The sequence below is a fragment of the Hyla sarda genome, chromosome 1, assembly GCF_029499605.1.
Source record: "Hyla sarda isolate aHylSar1 chromosome 1, aHylSar1.hap1, whole genome shotgun sequence".
NCBI classification, from domain to species: domain Eukaryota; kingdom Metazoa; phylum Chordata; class Amphibia; order Anura; family Hylidae; genus Hyla; species Hyla sarda.
This window is the reverse complement of record NC_079189.1, coordinates 275284520-275301672: the sequence shown is the minus strand read 5'-3', so window position 1 is coordinate 275301672 and position 17153 is coordinate 275284520. Positions and strand designations below refer to the sequence as shown.

Below are 17153 nucleotides of genomic sequence, written 5' to 3'. Positions count from 1 at the left end.
AGACGGCTTCACACCCTGTATATTGTGGATTTAAGCATCAATAAATCCTTTTCGGAATCGGAGCAAAATGTCTACAGAGCTACAGAGCAAAATGTCAACAACACCTGAGATTCCCAGCCAGTCTCCCATGCGGGTACTTACCGGGCCCTAAGCTGGGTAGCAGTCTGCGATCTGACGAGAGCAGGCGCGTTCAGCTTAGGATGGCCGTTAACAGCTTCACGCCCTTTATACTGTGCATTTAAGCATCAATAAATCCTTTTTCCGAATAGGAGCGGAAGGCGGCAACAGATTAAAATGTCAACTGCACCCGGGATTCCCAGCCAGTCTCCCATGCTGGTACTTACCAGGCCCTAAGCTGGGTAGCAGTCTGCGATCTGACGAGAGCAGGCACGTTCAGGCTTAGGATGGCCGTTGACAGCTTCACACCCTGTGTATTGTGGATTTAAGCATCAATAAATCCTTTTTCCGAATAGGAGCGGAAGGCGGCAACAGATTAAAATGTCAACTGCACCCGGGATTCCCAGCCAGTCTCCCATGCTGGTACTTACCAGGCCCTAAACTGGGTAGCAGTCTGCGATCTGAAGAGAGCAGGCTCGTTCAGCTTAGGATGGCCGTTGACAGCTTCACAATTTGTATACTGTGGATTTAAGCATCAATAAATAATTTTCGGAATCGGAGCAGAAACAGAGCAAAATGTCAACTGCACCCGGGATTCCCAGCCAGTCTCCCATGCTGATACTTACCAGGCCCGAAGCTGGGCAGCAGTCTGCGATCTGAGGAGAGCAGGCACGTTCAGGCTTAGGATGGCCGTTGACAGCTTCACACCCTGTATATTGTGGATTTAAGCATCAATAAATCATTTTCCGAATCGGAGGGGAAGGCGGCAACAGATTAAAATGTCAACTGCACCCGGGATTCCCAGCCAGTCTCCCATGCTGGTACTTACCAGGCTCCAAGCTGGGTAGCAGTCTGCGATCTGACGAGAACAGGCGCGTTCAGCTTAGGATGGCCGTTGACAGCTTCACACTTTGTATACTGTGGATTTAAGCATCAATAAATAATTTTCGGAATCGGAGCAGAATGTCAACTGCACCCGGGATTCCCAGCCAGTCTCCCATGCTGGTACTTACCAGGCCAGAAGCTGGGTAGCAGTCTGCGATCTGACGAGAACAGGCGCATTCAGCTTAGGATGGCCGTAGACATCTTCACACCCTGTATACTGTGGATTTAAGCATCACTAAATCTTTTTCGGAATAGCAGCGTAAGGCGGCAACAGAGCAAAATGTCAACGACACCTGGGATTCCCAGCCAGTCTCCCATGCTGGTACTTACCGGGCCCTAAGCTGGGTAGCAGTCTGCGATCTGACGAGAGCAGGCGCGTTCAGCTTAGGATGGCCGTTGACAGCTTCACGCCCTTTATACTGTGCATTTAAGCATCAATAAATCCTTTTCCGAATCGGAGCGGAAGGCGGCAACAGATTAAAATGTCAAATGCACCCGGGATTCCCAGCCGGTCTCCCATGCTGGTACTTACCAGGCCCTAAGCTGGGTAGCAGTCTGCGATCTGACGAGAGCAGGCGCGTTCAGCTTAGGATGGCCTTTGACAGCTTCACGCCCTTTATACTGTGCATTTAAGCATCAATAAATCCTTTTCGGAATCGGAACGTAAGGCGGCAACAGAGCAAAATGTCAACAGCAGACGGGATTCCCAGCCAGTGTCCCATGCCGGTACTTACCGGGCCCTAAGATCTGTACCAGTCTGCGATCTGACGAGAGCAGGCGCGTTAAGCTTAGGATGGCCATCGACAGCTTCACACCTTGTATACTGTGAATTTAAGCATCAATAAATTATTTTCGGAATCGGAGCGGAGGGCAGCAATAGAGCAAAGTGTCAACGGCACCTGGGATTCCCAGCCAGTCTCCCATGCCAGTACTTACCAGGCCCTAAACTGGGTAGCAGTTTGCAATCTGACGAGAGCAGGCACGTTCAGCTTAGGATGGCCATTGACATCTTCATGCTTTTTATACTGTGCATTTAAGCATCAATAAATCCTTTTCGGAATCGGAGAGGAAGGCGGCAACAGAGCAAAATGTCAATAGTTCCTTGGATTGCCAGCCAGTCTCCCATGCCTGTACTTTCCTGGCAGCAGTCTGCGATCTGACAAGAACAGGCACATTCAGCTTAGGATAGCCGTAGACGGCTTCACACCCTGTATACTGTGGATTTAAGCATCAATAAATCCTTTTCGGAATCGAAGCGGAAGGCGGCTACAGAGCAAAATGTCAACAACACCTGGGATTCCCAGCCAGTCTCCCATGCTGGTACTTACCGGGCCCTAAGCTGGGTAGCAGTCTGCGATCTGACGAGAGCAGGTGCGTTCAGCTTAGGATGGCCGTTGATAGCTTCTCGCCCTTTATACTATGGATTTAAGCATCAATAAATTATTTTCGGAATCGGAGCGGAAGGCAGAAATAGAGCAAAATGTCGACGGCACCCGGGATTCCCAACCAGTCTCCCATGCCAGTACTTACCGGGCCCTAAGCTGGGTAGCAGTCTGCGATCTGACGAGAGCAGGCGCGTTCAGCTTAGGATGGCCATTGACAGCTTCATGCTTTTTATACCGTGCATTTAAGCATCAATAAATCCTTTTCGGAATCGGAGAGGAAGGCGGCAACAGAGCAAAATGTCAATAGCACCTTGGATTGCCAGCCAGTCTCCCATGCCCGTACTTGCCGGGCAGCAGTCTGCAATCTGACAAGAACAGGCACATTCAGCTTAGGATAGCCGTAGACGGCTTCACACCCTGTATACTGTGGATTTAAGCATCAATAAATCCTTTTCGGAATCGGAGCGGAAGGCGGCTACAGAGCAAAATGTCAACAACACCTGGGATTCCCAGCCAGTCTCCCATGCTGGTACTTACCGGGCCCTAAGCTGGGTAGCAGTCTGCAATCTGACGAGAGCAGGCGAGTTCAGCTTAGGATGGCCGTTGACATCTTCACGCCTTGTATATTGTGGATTTAAGCATCAATAAATATTTTTATTAATTGGAGAGGAAGGCGGCAACAAAGCAAAATGTCAATGGCACCTTGGATTGCCAGCCAGTCTCCCATGCCGGTAACTGCCGGGCAGCAGTCTGCGATCTGAGGAGAGCAGGCACGTTTAGGCTTAGGATGGCCGTTGACAGCTTCACACCCTGTATATTGTGGATTTAAGCATCAATAAATCCTTTTCCGAATCGGAGCGGAAGGTGGCAACAGATTAAAATGTCAACTGCACCCGGGATTCCCAGCCAGTCTCCCATGCTGGTACTTAACGGGCCCTAAGCTGGGTTGCAGTCTGCGATCTGACGAGAGCAGGCGCGTTCAGCTTAGGATGGCCGTTGACAGCTTCACACTTTGTATACTGTGTATACTGTGGATTTAAGCATCAATAAATAATTTTCGGAATCGGAGCAAAATGTCAACGGCAGCCGGGATTCCCAGCCAGTCTCCCATGCTGGTACTTACCAGGCCCGAAGCTGGGTAGCAGTCTGCGATCTGACGAGAACAGGCGCATTCAGCTTAGGATGGCCATAGACATCTTCACACCCTGTATACTGTGGATTTAAGCATCAATAAATCCTTTTCGGAATCGGAGCGGAAGGCCGCAACAGAACAGAATGTCAACGACACCTGGGATTCCCAGCCAGTGTCTCATGCCGGTACTTACCGGGCCCTAAGATCTGTACCAGTCTGCGATCTGACGAGAGCAGGCGCGTTAAGCTTAGGATGGCCGTCGACAGCTTCACACCTTGTATACTGTGGATTTAAGCATCAATAAATTCTTTTCGGAATCGGAGCGTAAGGCAGCAATAGAGCAAAATGTCAACAACACCTGAGATTCCAAGCCAGTCTCCCATGCTGGTACTTAACGGGCCCTAAGCTGGGTAGCAGTCTGCGATCTGACGAGGGCAGGCGCATTCACCTTAGGATAGCCGTAGACGGCTTCACACCCTGTATACTGTGGATTTAAGCATCAATAAATCCTTTTCGGAATCGGAGCGGAAGGCGGCTACAGAGCAAAATGTCAACAACACCTGGGATTCCCAGCCAGTCTCCCATGCTGGTACTTACCGGGCCTAAGCTGGGTAGCAGACTGTGATCTGACGAGAGCAGGCGCGTTCAGCTTAGGATGGTCGTTGACAGGTTCACGCCGTTTATACTGTGCATTTAAGCATCAATAAATAATTTTCCGAATCGGAGCGGAAGGCGGCAACAGAGCAAAATGTCAACTGCACCCGGGATTCCCAGCCAGTCTCCCATGCTGGTACTTACCGGGCCCTAAGCTGGGTAGCAGTCTGCGATCTGACGAGAGCAGGCGCGTTCAGCTTAGGATGGCCGTTGACAGCTTCACATTTTGTATACTGTGCATTTAAGCATCAATAAATCCTTTTCGGAATAGAAACGGAAGGCGGCAACAGAGCAAAATGTCAACGGCAGCCGGGATTCCCAGCCAGTCTCCCATGCTGGTACTTACCGGGCCCTAAGCTGGGTAGCAGTCTGCGATCTGACGAGAGCAGGCGCGTTCAGCTTAGGATGGCCGTTGACAGCTTCTCGCCCTTTATACTGTGCATTTAAGCATCAATAAATCCTTTGCGGAATCGGAACGGAAGGCGGCAACAGAGCAAAATGTCAACGGCAGCCGGGATTCCCAGCCAGTCTCCCATGCTGGTACTTACCGGGCCTAAGCTGGGTAGCAGTCTGTGATCTGACGAGAGCAGGCGCGTTCAGCTTAGAATGGTCGTTGACAGCTTCACGCCCTTTATACTGTGCATTTAAGCATCAATAAATAATTTTCCGAATCGGAGCGGAAGGCGGCAACAGAGCAAAATGTCAACTGCACCCGGGATTCCCAGCCAGTCTCCCATGCTGGTACTTACCGGGCCCTAAGCTGGGTAGCAGTCTGCGATCTGACGAGAGCAGGCGCGTTCAGCTTAGGATGGCCGTTGACAGCTTCACATTTTGTATACTGTGCATTTAAGCATCAATAAATCCTTTTCGGAATAGAAACGGAAGGCGGCAACAGAGCAAAATGTCAACGGCAGCCGGGATTCCCAGCCAGTCTCCCATGCTGGTACTTACCGGGCCCTAAGCTGGGTAGCAGTCTGCGATCTGACGAGAGCAGGAGCGTTCAGCTTAGGATGGCCGTTGACAGCTTCTCGCCCTTTATACTGTGCATTTAAGCATCAATAAATCCTTTGCGGAATCGGAACGGAAGGCGGCAACAGAGCAAAATGTCAACGACACCTGGGATTTCCAGCCAGTCTCCCATGCTGGTACTTAACGGGCCCTAAGCTGGGTAGCAGTCTGTGATCTGACGAGAGCAGGCGCGTTCAGCTTAGGATGGCCGTTGACAGCTTCACACTTTGTATACTGTGGATTTAAGCATCAATAAATAATTTTCGGAATCGGAGCAGAAACAGAGCAAAATGTCAACTGCACCCGGGATTCCCAGCCAGTCTCCCATGCTGGTACTTACCAGGCCCGAAGCTGGGAAGCAGTCTGCGATCTGACGAGAACAGGCGCATTTAGCTTAGGATGGCCGTAGACATCTTCACACCCTGTATACTGTGCATTTAAGCATCAATAAATCCTTTTCAGAATCGGAACGGAAGGCGGCAACAGATTAAAATGTCAACTGCACCTGGGATTCCCAGCCAGTCTCCCATGCTGGTACTTACCAGGCCCTAAGCTGGGTAGCAGTCTGCGATCTGATGAGAGCAGGCGCGTTCAGCTTAGGATGGCCGTTGACAGCTTCACATTTTGTATACTGTGCATTTAAGCATCAATAAATCCTTTTCGGAATCGAAACGGAAGGCGGCAACAGAGCAAAATGTCAACGGCAGCCCGGATTCCCAGCCAGTCTCCCATGCTGGTACTTACCGGGCCCTAAGCTGGGTAGCAGTCTGCGATCTGACGAGAGCAGGCGCGTTCAGCTTAGGATGGCCGTTGACAGCTTCTCGCCCTTTATACTGTGCATTTAAGCATCAATAAATCCTTTTCGGAATCGGAACGGAAGGCGGCAACAGAGCAAAATGTCAACGGCAGCCGGGATTCCCAGCCAGTGTCCCATGCCGGTACTTACCGGGCCCTAAGATCTGTACCAGTCTGCGATCTGACGAGAAAAGGCGCATTCAGCTTAGGATGGCCGTAGACATCTTCACACCCTGTATACTGTGCATTTAAGCATCAATAAATCCTTTTCGGAATCGAAACGGAAGGCGGCAACAGAGCAAAATGTCAACGGCAGCCCGGATTCCCAGCCAGTCTCCCATGCTGGTACTTACCGGGCCCTAAGCTGGGTAGCAGTCTGCGATCTGACGAGAGCAGGCGCGTTCAGCTTAGGATGGCCGTTGACAGCTTCTCGCCCTTTATACTGTGCATTTAAGCATCAATAAATCCTTTTCGGAATCGGAACGGAAGGCGGCAACAGAGCAAAATGTCAACGGCAGCCGGGATTCCCAGCCAGTCTCCCATGCTGGTACTTAACGGGCCCTAAGCTGGGTAGCAGTCTGCGATCTGACGAGAGCAGGCGCGTTCAGCTTAGGATGGCCGTTGACAGCTTCACACTTTGTATACTGTGGATTTAAGCATCAATAAATAATTTTCGGAATCGGAGCAGAAACAGAGCAAAATGTCAACTGCACCCGGGATTCCCAGCCAGTCTCCCATGCTGGTACTTACCAGGCCCGAAGCTGGGAAGCAGTCTGCGATCTGACGAGAACAGGCGCATTCAGCTTAGGATGGCCGTAGACATCTTCACACCCTGTATACTGTGCATTTAAGCATCAATAAATCCTTTTCAGAATCGGAACGGAAGGCGGCAACAGAGCAAAATGTCAACGGCAGCCGGGATTCCCAGCCAGTGTCCCATGCCGGTACTTACCGGGCCCTAAGATCTGTACCAGTCTGCGATCTGACGAGAGCTGGCGCGTTAAGCTTAGGATGGCCGTCGACAGCTTCACACCTTGTATACTGTGGATTTAAGCATCAATAAATTATTTTCGGAATCGGAGCGGCAGGCAGCAATAGAGCAAAATGTCAACGGCACCTGGGATTCCCAGCCAGTCTCCCCTGCCAGTACTTACCGGGCCCTAAGCTGGGTAGCAGTCTGCGATCTGACGAGAGCAGGCGCGTTCAGCTTACGATGGCCATTGACAGCTTTATGCTTTTTATACTGTGCATTTAAGCATCAATAAATCCTTTTCGGAATCGGAGAGGAAGGCGGCAACAGAGCAAAATGTCAATAGCACCTTGGATTGCCAGCCAGTCTCCCATGCCCGTACTTGCCAGGCAGCAGTCTGCGATCTGACAAGAACAGGCACATTCAGCTTAGGATAGCCGTAGACGGCTTCACACCCTGTATACTGTGGATTTAAGCGTCAATAAATCATTTTCGGAATCGAAGCGAAAGGCGGTTACAGAGCAAAAAGTGAACACCACCTGGGATTCCCAGCCAGTCTTCCATGCTGGTACTTAACGGGCCCTAAGCTGGGTAGCAGTCTGCGATCTGACGAGAGGAGGCGCGTTCAGCTTAGGATGGCCGTTGACAGCTTCACACTTTGTATACTGTGGATTTAAGCATCAATAAATAATTTTCGGAATCGGAGCAGAAACAGAGCAAAATGTCAACTGCACCCGGGATTCCCAGCCAGTCTCCCATGCTGGTACTTACCAGGCCCGAAGCTGGGAAGCAGTCTGCGATCTGACGAGAACAGGCGCATTCAGCTTAGGATGGCCGTAGACATCTTCACACCCTGTATACTGTGGATTTAAGCATCAATAAATCCTTTTCGGAATCGGAGCGTAAGGCGGCAACAGAGCAAAATGTCAACGGCAGCCGGGATTCCCAGCCAGTGTCCCATGCCGGTACTTACCGGGCCCTAAGATCTGTACCAGTCTGCGATCTGACGAGAGCAGGCGCGTTAAGCTTAGGATGGCCGTCGACAGCTTCACACCTTGTATACTGTGGATTTAAGCATCAATAAATTCTTTTCGGAATCGGAGCGGAAGGCAGCAATAGAGCAAAATTTCAACAGCACCCAGGATTCCCAGCCAGTCTCCCATGCCAGTACTTACCGGGCCCTAAGCTGGGTAGCAGTCTGCGATCTGACGAGAGCAGGCGCGTTCAGCTTAGGATGGCCGTTGACATCTTCACGCCTTGTATATTGTGCATTTAAGCATCAATAAATCCTTTTCGGAATCGGAGAGGAAGGCGGCAACAGAGCAAAATGTCAATAGCACCTTGGATTGCCAGCCAGTCTCCCATGCCCGTACTTGCCGGGCAGCAGTCTGCGACCTGACAAGAACAGGCACATTCAGCTTAGGATAGCCGTAGACGGCTTCACACCCTGTATACTGTGGATTTAAGCACCAATAAATCCTTTTCGGAATCGCAGCGGAAGACGGCTACAGAGCAAAATGTCAACAACACCTGAGATTCCCAGCCAGTCTCCCATGCGGGTACTTACCGGGCCCTAAGCTGGGTAGCAGTCTGCGATCTGACGAGAGCAGGCGCGTTCAGCTTAGGATGGCTGTTGACAGCTTCATGCCCTTTATACTGTGCATTTAAGCATCAATAAATAATTTTCCGAATCGGAGCGGAAGGCGGCAACAGAGCAAAATGTCAACTGCACCCGGGATTCCCAGCCAGTGTCCCATGCCGGTACCTACCGGGCCCTGAGATCTGTACCAGTCTGCGATCTGACGAGAGCAGGCGCGTTAAGCTTAGGATGGCCGTTGACAGCTTCACACTTTGTATACTGTGGATTTAAGCATCAATAAATAATTTTCGGAATCGGAGCAGAAACAGAGCAAAATGTCAACTGCACCCGGGTTTCCCAGCCAGTCTCCCATGCTGGTACTTACCAGGCCCGAAGCTGGGAAGCAGTCTGCGATCTGACGAGAACAGGCGCATTCAGCTTAGGATGGCCGTAGACATCTTCACACCCTGTATACTGTGGATTTAAGCATCAATAAATCCTTTTCGGAATCGGAGCGTAAGGCGGCAACAGAGCAAAATGTCAACGGCAGCCGGGATTCCCAGCCAGTGTCCCATGCCGGTACTTACCGGGACCTAAGATCTGTACCAGTCTGCGATCTGACGAGAGCAGGCGCGTTAAGCTTAGGATGGCCGTCGACAGCTTCACACCTTGTATACTGTGGATTTAAGCATCAATAAATTATTTTCGGAATCGGAGCGGAGGGCAGCAATAGAGCAAAATGTCAACGGCACCTGGGATTCCCAGCCAGTCTCCCATGCCAGTACTTACCGCGCCCTAAGCTGGGTAGCAGTCTGCGATCTGACGAGAGCAGGCGCGTTCAGCTTAGGATGGCCATTGACAGCTTCATGCTTTTTATACTGTGCATTTAAGCATCAATAAATCCTTTTCGGAATCGGAGAGGAAGGCGGCAACAGAGCAAAATGTCAATAGTTCCTTGGATTGCCAGCCAGTCTCCCATGCCCGTACTTGCCGGGCAGCAGTCTGCGATCTGACAAGAACAGGCACATTCAGCTTAGGATAGCCGTAGACGGCTTCACACCCTGTATACTGTGGATTTAAGCATCAATAAATCCTTTTCGGAATCGAAGCAGAAGGCGGCTACAGAGCAAATTGTCAACAACACCTGGGATTCCCAGCCAGTCTCCCATGCTGATACTTACCGGGCCCTAAGCTGGGTAGCAGTCTGCGATCTGACGAGAGCAGGCGCGTTCAGCTTAGGATGGCCGTTGACAGCTTCCCACTTTGTATACTGTGGATTTAAGCATCAATAAATAATTTTCGTAATCGGAGCAGAAACATAGCAAAATGTCAACGGCAGCCGGGATTCCAGCCAGTCTCCCATGCTGGTACTTACCAGGCCCGAAGCTGGGTAGCAGTCTGCGATCTGACGAGAACAGGCGCATTCAGCTTAGGAAGGCCGTAGACATTTTCACACCCTGTATACTGTGGATTTAAGCATCAATAAATCCTTTTCGGAATCGGAGCGGAAGGCGGCAACAGAACAAAATGTCAACGACACCTGGGATTCCCAGCCAGTCTCCCATTCTGGTACTTACCGGGCCCTAAGCTGGGTAGCAGTCTGCGATCTGACAAGAGCAGGCACGTTCAGCTTAGGATGGCCGTTGACAGCTTCTCGCCCTTTATACTGTGCATTTAAGCATCAATAAATCCTTTTCGGAATCGGAACGGAAGGCGGCAACAGAGCAAAATGTCAACGGCAGCCGGGATTCCCAGCCAGTGTCTCATGCCGGTACTTACCGGGCCCTAACATCTGTACCAGTCTGCGATCTGACGAGAGCAGGCGCGTTAAGCTTAGGATGGCCGTCGACAGCTTCACACCTTGTATACTGTGGATTTAAGCATCAATAAATTCTTTTCGGAATCGGAGCGGAAGGCAGCAATAGAGCAAAATGTCAACAGCACCCGGGATTCCCAGCCAGTCTCCCATGCCAGTACTTACCGGGCCCTAAGCTGTGTAGCAGTCTGCGATCGGACAAGTGCAGGCGCGTTCAGCTTAGGATGGCCATTGACAGCTTAATGCTTTTTTATACTGTGCATTTAAGCATCAATAAATCCTTTTCGGAATCGGAGAGGAAGGCGGCAACAGAGCAAAATGTCAATAGCACCTTGGATTGCCAGCCAGTCTCTCATGCCCGTACTTGCCGGGCAGCAGTCTGCGATCTGACAAGAACAGGCACATTCAGCTTAGGATAGCCGTAGACGGCTTCACACCCTGTATACTGTGGATTTAAGCATCAATAAATCCTTTTCGGAATCGGAGCGGAAGGCGGCTACAGAGCAAAATGTCAACAACACCTGGGATTCCCAGCCAGTCTCCCATGCTGGTACTTACCGGGCCTAGGCTGGGTAGCGGTCTGACGAGAGCAGGCGTGTTCAGCTTAGGATGGCCGTTGACAGCTTTGCGCCCTTTATACTGTGCATTTAAGCATCAATAAATAATTTTCCGAATCGGAGCGGAAGGCGGCAAAAGAGCAAAATATCAACTGCACCCGGGATTCCCAGCCAGTCTCCCATGCTGGTACTTACCGGGCCCTAAGCTGGGTAGCAGTCTGCGATCTGACGAGAGCAGGCGCGTTCAGCTTAGGATGGCCGTTGACAGCTTCTCGCCCTTTATACTGTGCATTTAAGCATCAATAAATCCTTTTCGGAATCGGAACGGAAGGCGGCAACAGAGCAAAATGTCAACGGCAGCCGGGATTCCCAGCCAGTGTCCCATGCCGGTACTTACCGGGCCCTAAGATCTGTACCAGTCTGCGATCTGACGAGAACAGGCGCATTTAGCTTAGGATGGCCGTAGACATCTTCACACCCTGTATACTGTGCATTTAAGCATCAATAAATCCTTTTCAGAATCGGAACGGAAGGCGGCAACAGATTAAAATGTCAACTGCACCCGGGATTCCCAGCCAGTCTCCCATGCTGGTACTTACCAGGCCCTAAGCTGGGTAGCAGTCTGCGATCTGATGAGAGCAGGCGCGTTCAGCTTAGGATGGCCGTTGACAGCTTCTCGCCCTTTATACTGTGCATTTAAGCATCAATAAATCCTTTTCGTAATCGGAACGGAAGGCGGCAACAGAGCAAAATGTCAACGGCAGCCGGGATTCCCAGCCAGTGTCCCATGCCGGTACTTACCGGGCCCTAAGATCTGTACCAGTCTGCGATCTGACGAGAACAGGCGCATTCAGCTTAGGATGGCCGTAGACATCTTCACACCCTGTATACTGTGGATTTAAGCATCAATAAATCCTTTTCGGAATCGGAGCGGAAGGCGGCTACAGAGCAAAATGTCAACAACACCTGGGATTCCCAGCCAGTCTCCCATGCTAGTACTTACTGGGCCCTAAGCTGGGTAGCAGTCTGCGATCTGACGAGAGCAGGCGCGTTCAGCTTAGGATGGCCGTTGACAGCTTCACGCCCTTTATACTGTGCATTTAAGCATCAATAAATCCTTTTCCGAATCGGAGCGGAAGGCAGCAACAGATTAAAATGTCAACTGCACCCGGGATTCCCAGCCAGTCTCCCATGCTGGTACTTACCAGGCCCTAAGCTGGGTAGCAGTCTGACGAGAGCAGGCGCGTTCAGCTTCGGATGGCCGTTGACAGCTTCACCCTTTGTATACTGTGCATTTAAGCATCAATAAATCCTTTTCGGAATCGGAACTGAAGGCGGCATAAGAGCAAAATGTCAACGGCAACCGGGATTCCCAGCCAGTCTCCCATGCCAGTACTTACCGGGCCCTAAGCTGGGTAGCAGTCTGCGATGTGACGAGAGCAGGCGCGTTCAGCTTAGGATGGCCATTGACAGCTTCATGGTTTTTATACTGCGCATTTAAGCATCAATAAATCCTTTTTCGGAATCGGAGCGGAAGGCGGCAGCAGAGCAAAATGTCAACTGCACCCGGGATTCCCAGCCAGTCTCCCATGCCGGTACTTACTGAGCCCTAAGCTGGGTAGCAGTCTGCAATCTGACGAGAGCAGGCACGTTCAGCTTAGGATGGCCGTTGACAGCTTCTCGCCCTTTATACTGTGCATTTAGGCATCAATAAATCCTTTTCGGAATCGGAACGGAAGGCGGCAACAGAGCAAAATGTCAACGGCAGCCGAGATTCCCAGCCAGTGTCCCATGCCAGTACTTACCAGGCCCTAAGCTGGGTAGCAGTCTGCGATCTGACGAGAGCAGGCACGTTCAGCTTAGCATGGCCATTAACAGCTTCATGATTTTTATACTGTGCATTTAAGCATCAATAAATCCTTTTCGGAATCGGAACGGAAGGCGGCAGCAGAGCAAAATGTCAACTGCACCCGGGATTCTCAGCCAGTCTCCCATGCCGGTACTTAATGGGCCCTAGGCAGGGTAGCAGTCTGCGATCTGACGAGAGCAGGCGCGTTCAGCTTAGGATGGCCATTGACAGCTTCGTGCTTTTTTATACTGTGCATTTAAGCATCAATAAATCCTTTTCGGAATCGAAACGGAAGGCGGCAACAGAGCATAATGTCAACTGCACCCGGGATTCCCAGGTGCATTTAAGCATCAATAAATATTTTTATTAATCGGAGAGGAAGGCGGCAACAAAGCAAAATGTCAACGGCACCTTGGATTGCCAGCCAGTCTCCCATGCCGGTAACTGCCGGGCAGCGGTCTGCAATCTGAGGAGAGCAGGCACGTTCAGGCTTAGGATGGCCGTTGACAGCTTCACACCCTGTGTATTGTGGATTTAAGCATCAATAAATCCTTTTCCGAATCGGAGCGGAAGGCGGCAACAGATTAAAATGTCAACTGCACCCGGGATTCCCAGCCAGTCTCCCATGCTGGTACTTACCAGGCCCTAAGCTGGGTAGAAGTCTGCGATCTGACGAGAGCAGGCGCGTTCAGCTTAGGATGGCCGTTGACAGCTTCACACTTTGTATACTGTGGATTTAAGTATCAATAAATAATTTTCGGACTCGTAGCAGAAACAGAGCAAAATGTCAACTCCACCCGGGATTCCCAGCCAGTCTCCCATGCTGGTACTTACCAGGCCCGAAGCTAGGTAGCAGTCTGCGATCTGACGAGAACAGGCGCATTCAGCTTAGGATGGCCGTAGACATCTTCATACCCTGTATACTGTGGATTTAAGCATCAATAAATCCTTTTCGGAATCGGAGCGTAAGGCGGCAACAGAGCAAAATGTCAACGACACCTGGGATTCCCAGCCAGTCTCCCATGCTGGTACTTTCCGAGCCCTACGCTGGGTAGCAGTCTGCGATCTGACGAGAGCAGGCACGTTCAGCTTAGGATGGCCGTTGACAGCTTCTTGCCCTTTATACTGTGCATTTAAGCATCAATAAATCCTTTTCGGAATTGGAAACGGAAGGCGGCAACAGAGCAAAATGTCAACGGCAGCCGGGATTCCCAGCCAGTGTCCCATGCCGGTACTTACCGGGCCCTAAGATCTGTACCAGTCTGCGATCTGACAAGAGCAGGCGCGTTAAGCTTAGGATGGCCGTCGACAGCTTCACACCTTGTATACTGTGGATTTAAGCATCAATAAATTCTTTTCGGAATCGGAGCGGAAAGCAGCAATAGAGCAAAATGTCAACGGCACCCGGGATTCCCAGCCAGTCTCCCATGCTGGTACTTACCGGGCCCTAAGCTGGGTAGCAGTCTGCGATCTGATGAGAGCAGGCGCGTTCAGCTTAGGATGGCCATTGACAGCTTCATGCTTTTTATACTGTGCATTTAAGCATCAATAAATCCTTTTCGGAATCGGAACTGAAGGCGGCATAAGAGCAAAATGTCAACGGCAACCGGGATTCCCAGCCAGTCACCCATGCCAGTACTTACCGGGCCCTAAGCTGGGTAGCAGTCTGCGATGTGACGAGAGCAGGCGCGTCCAGCTTAGGATGGCCATTGACAGCTTCATGATTTTTATACTGCGCATTTAAGCATCAATAAATCTTTTTTCGGAATCGGAGCGGAAGGCGGCAACAGAGCAAAATGTCAACTGCACCCGGGATTCCCAGCCAGTCTCCCATGCCGGTACTTATTGAGCCCTAAGCTGGGTAGCAGTCTGCAATCTGACGAGAGCAGGCGCGTTCAGCTTAGGATGGCCGTTGACAGCTTCTCGCCCTTTATACTGTGCATTTAGGCATCAATAAATCCTTTTCGGAATCGGAGCGGAAGGCGGCTACAGAGCAAAATGTCAACAACACCTGGGATTCCCAGCCAGTCTCCCATGCTGGTACTTACCGGGCCCTAAGCTGGGTAGCAGTCTGCGATCTGACGAGAGCAGGCGCGTTCAGCTTAGGATGGCCGTTGACAGCTTCACGCCCTTTATACTGTGCATTTAAGCATCAATAAATCCTTTTCCGAATTGGAGCGGAAGGCAGCAACAGATTAAAATGTCAACTGCACCCGGGATTCCCAGCCAGTCTCCCATGCTGGTACTTACCAGGCCCTAAGCTGGGTAGCAGTCTGCGATCTGACGAGAGCAGGCGCGTTCAGCTTAGGATGGCCGTTGACAGCTTCACACTTTGTATACTGTGCATTTAAGCATCAATAAATCCTTTTCGGAATCGGAACTGAAGGCGGCATAAGAGCAAAATGTCAACCGGGATTCCCAGCCAGTCTCCCATGCCAGTACTTACCGGGCCCTAAGATGCTTAGCAGTCTGCGATGTGACAAGAGCAGGCGTGTTCAGCTTAGGATGGCCATTGACAGCTTCGTGATTTTTATACTGTGCATTTAAGCATCAATAAATCCTTTTCGGAATCGGAAACGGAAGGCGGCAACAGAGCAAAATGTCATCGGCAGCCGGGATTCCCAGCCAGTGTCCCATGTCGGTACTTACCGGGCCCTAAGATCTGTACCAGTCTGCGATCTGACAAGAGCAGGCGCGTTAAGCTTAGGATGGCCGTCGACAGCTTCACACCTTGTATACTGTGGATTTAAGCATCAATAAATTATTTTCGGAATCGGAGCGGAAGGCAGCAATAGAGCAAAATGTCAACCGCACCCGGGATTCCCAGCCAGTCTCCCATGCCAGTACTTACCGGGCCCTAAGCTGGGTAGCAGTCTGCGATCTGACGAGAGCAGGCACGTTCAGCTTAGGACAGCCATTGACAGCTTCATGCTTTTTATACTGTGCATTTAAGCATCAATAAATCCTTTTCGGAATTGGAGCGGAAGGCGGCTACAGAGCAAAATGTCAACAACACCTGGGATTCCCAGCCAGTCTCCTATGCTGGTACCTACCGGGCCCTAAGCTGGGTAGCAGTCTGCGATCTGACGAGAGCAGGCGCGTTCAGCTTAGGATGGCCGTTGACAGCTTCCCGCCCTTTATACTGTGCATTTAAGCATCAATAAATCCTTTTCCGAATCGGAGCGGAAGGCGGCAACAGATTAAAATGTCAACTGCACCCGGGATTCCCAGCCAGTCTCCCATGCTGGTACTTACCAGGCCCTAAGCTGGGTATCAGTCTGCGATCTGACGAGAGCAGGCGCATTCAGCTTAGGATGGCCGTTGACAGGTTCACACTTTGTATACTGTGCATTTAAGCATCAATAAATCCTTTTCGGAATCGGAACGGAAGGCGGCAACAGAGCAAAATGTCAACGGCAGCCGGGATTCCCAGCCAGTGTCCCATGCCGTTACTTACCGGGCCCTAAGATCTGTACCAGTCTGCGATCTGACGAGAGCAGGCGCGTTAAGCTTAGGATGGCCGTTGACAGCTTCACACCTTGTATACTGTGGATTTAAGCATCAATAAATTCTTTTCGGAATCGGAGCGGAAGGCAGCAATAGAGCAAAATGTCAATGGCAACCGGTATTCCCAGCCAGTCTCCCATGCCAGTACTTACCGGGCCCTAAGCTGGGTAGCAGTCTGCAATCTGACGAGAGCAGGCGCGTTCAGCTTAGGATGGCCATTGACAGCTTCATGATTTTTATACTGCGCATTTAAGCATCAATAAATCCTTTTTCGGAATCGGAGCGGAAGGCGGCAACAGAGCAAAATGTCAACTGCACCCGGGATTCCCATCCAGTCTCCCATGCCGGTACTTACTGAGCCCTAAGCTGGGTAGCAGTCTGCAATCTGACGAGAGCAGGCGCGTTCAGCTTAGGATGGCCGTTGACAGCTTCTCGCCCTTTATACTGTGCATTTAGGCATCAATAAATCCTTTTCGGAATCGGAATGGAAGGCGGCAACAGAGCAAAGTGTCAACGGCAGCCGGGATTCCCAGCCAGTGTCCCATGCCAGTACTTACCAGGCCCTAAGCTGGGTAGCAGTCTGCGATCTGACGAGAGCAGGCGCGTTCAGCTTAGGATGGCCATTGACAGCTTCATGATTTTTATACTGTGCATTTAAGCATCAATAAATCCTTTTCGGAATCGGAACGGAAGGCGGCAACAGAGCAAAATGTCAACTACACCCGGGATTCCCAGCCAGTCTCCCATGCCGGTACTTAATGGGCCCTAGGCTGGGTAGCAGTCTGCGATCTGACGAGAGCAGGCGCGTTCAGCTTAGGATGGCCATTGACAGCTTCATGCTTTTTATACTGTGCATTTAAGCATCAATAAATCCTTTTCGGAATCGGAACAGAAGGCGG

The 17153-nt window shown here is 50.9% G+C and overlaps 18 pseudogenes; all 18 read right to left on the bottom strand.

Moving 5' to 3' along the window:
• Positions 1 to 1283: 1283 nt before the first annotated feature.
• On the bottom strand, positions 1284 to 1403 carry LOC130314729 (5S ribosomal RNA; annotated as a pseudogene).
• Positions 1404 to 1485: 82 nt separating this feature from the next.
• On the bottom strand, positions 1486 to 1605 carry LOC130331607 (5S ribosomal RNA; annotated as a pseudogene).
• Positions 1606 to 2281: 676 nt separating this feature from the next.
• On the bottom strand, positions 2282 to 2401 carry LOC130327514 (5S ribosomal RNA; annotated as a pseudogene).
• An 82-nt stretch (positions 2402 to 2483) lies between these two features.
• Positions 2484 to 2603, bottom strand: LOC130352576 (5S ribosomal RNA; annotated as a pseudogene).
• A 1665-nt stretch (positions 2604 to 4268) lies between these two features.
• LOC130352645 (5S ribosomal RNA) lies at positions 4269 to 4388 on the bottom strand (annotated as a pseudogene).
• An 82-nt stretch (positions 4389 to 4470) lies between these two features.
• Positions 4471 to 4590, bottom strand: LOC130333806 (5S ribosomal RNA; annotated as a pseudogene).
• Positions 4591 to 4873: 283 nt separating this feature from the next.
• On the bottom strand, positions 4874 to 4993 carry LOC130352644 (5S ribosomal RNA; annotated as a pseudogene).
• Positions 4994 to 5075: 82 nt separating this feature from the next.
• LOC130335257 (5S ribosomal RNA) lies at positions 5076 to 5195 on the bottom strand (annotated as a pseudogene).
• Positions 5196 to 5674: 479 nt separating this feature from the next.
• LOC130321885 (5S ribosomal RNA) lies at positions 5675 to 5794 on the bottom strand (annotated as a pseudogene).
• An 82-nt stretch (positions 5795 to 5876) lies between these two features.
• Positions 5877 to 5996, bottom strand: LOC130335706 (5S ribosomal RNA; annotated as a pseudogene).
• A 284-nt stretch (positions 5997 to 6280) lies between these two features.
• LOC130335684 (5S ribosomal RNA) lies at positions 6281 to 6400 on the bottom strand (annotated as a pseudogene).
• A 3257-nt stretch (positions 6401 to 9657) lies between these two features.
• LOC130352881 (5S ribosomal RNA) lies at positions 9658 to 9777 on the bottom strand (annotated as a pseudogene).
• A 1671-nt stretch (positions 9778 to 11448) lies between these two features.
• LOC130328189 (5S ribosomal RNA) lies at positions 11449 to 11568 on the bottom strand (annotated as a pseudogene).
• Positions 11569 to 11852: 284 nt separating this feature from the next.
• LOC130352911 (5S ribosomal RNA) lies at positions 11853 to 11972 on the bottom strand (annotated as a pseudogene).
• A 2167-nt stretch (positions 11973 to 14139) lies between these two features.
• Positions 14140 to 14259, bottom strand: LOC130351504 (5S ribosomal RNA; annotated as a pseudogene).
• Positions 14260 to 14746: 487 nt separating this feature from the next.
• LOC130321011 (5S ribosomal RNA) lies at positions 14747 to 14866 on the bottom strand (annotated as a pseudogene).
• Positions 14867 to 14948: 82 nt separating this feature from the next.
• LOC130351898 (5S ribosomal RNA) lies at positions 14949 to 15068 on the bottom strand (annotated as a pseudogene).
• A 683-nt stretch (positions 15069 to 15751) lies between these two features.
• On the bottom strand, positions 15752 to 15871 carry LOC130333357 (5S ribosomal RNA; annotated as a pseudogene).
• Between the last annotated feature and the right edge of the window lie 1282 nt (positions 15872 to 17153).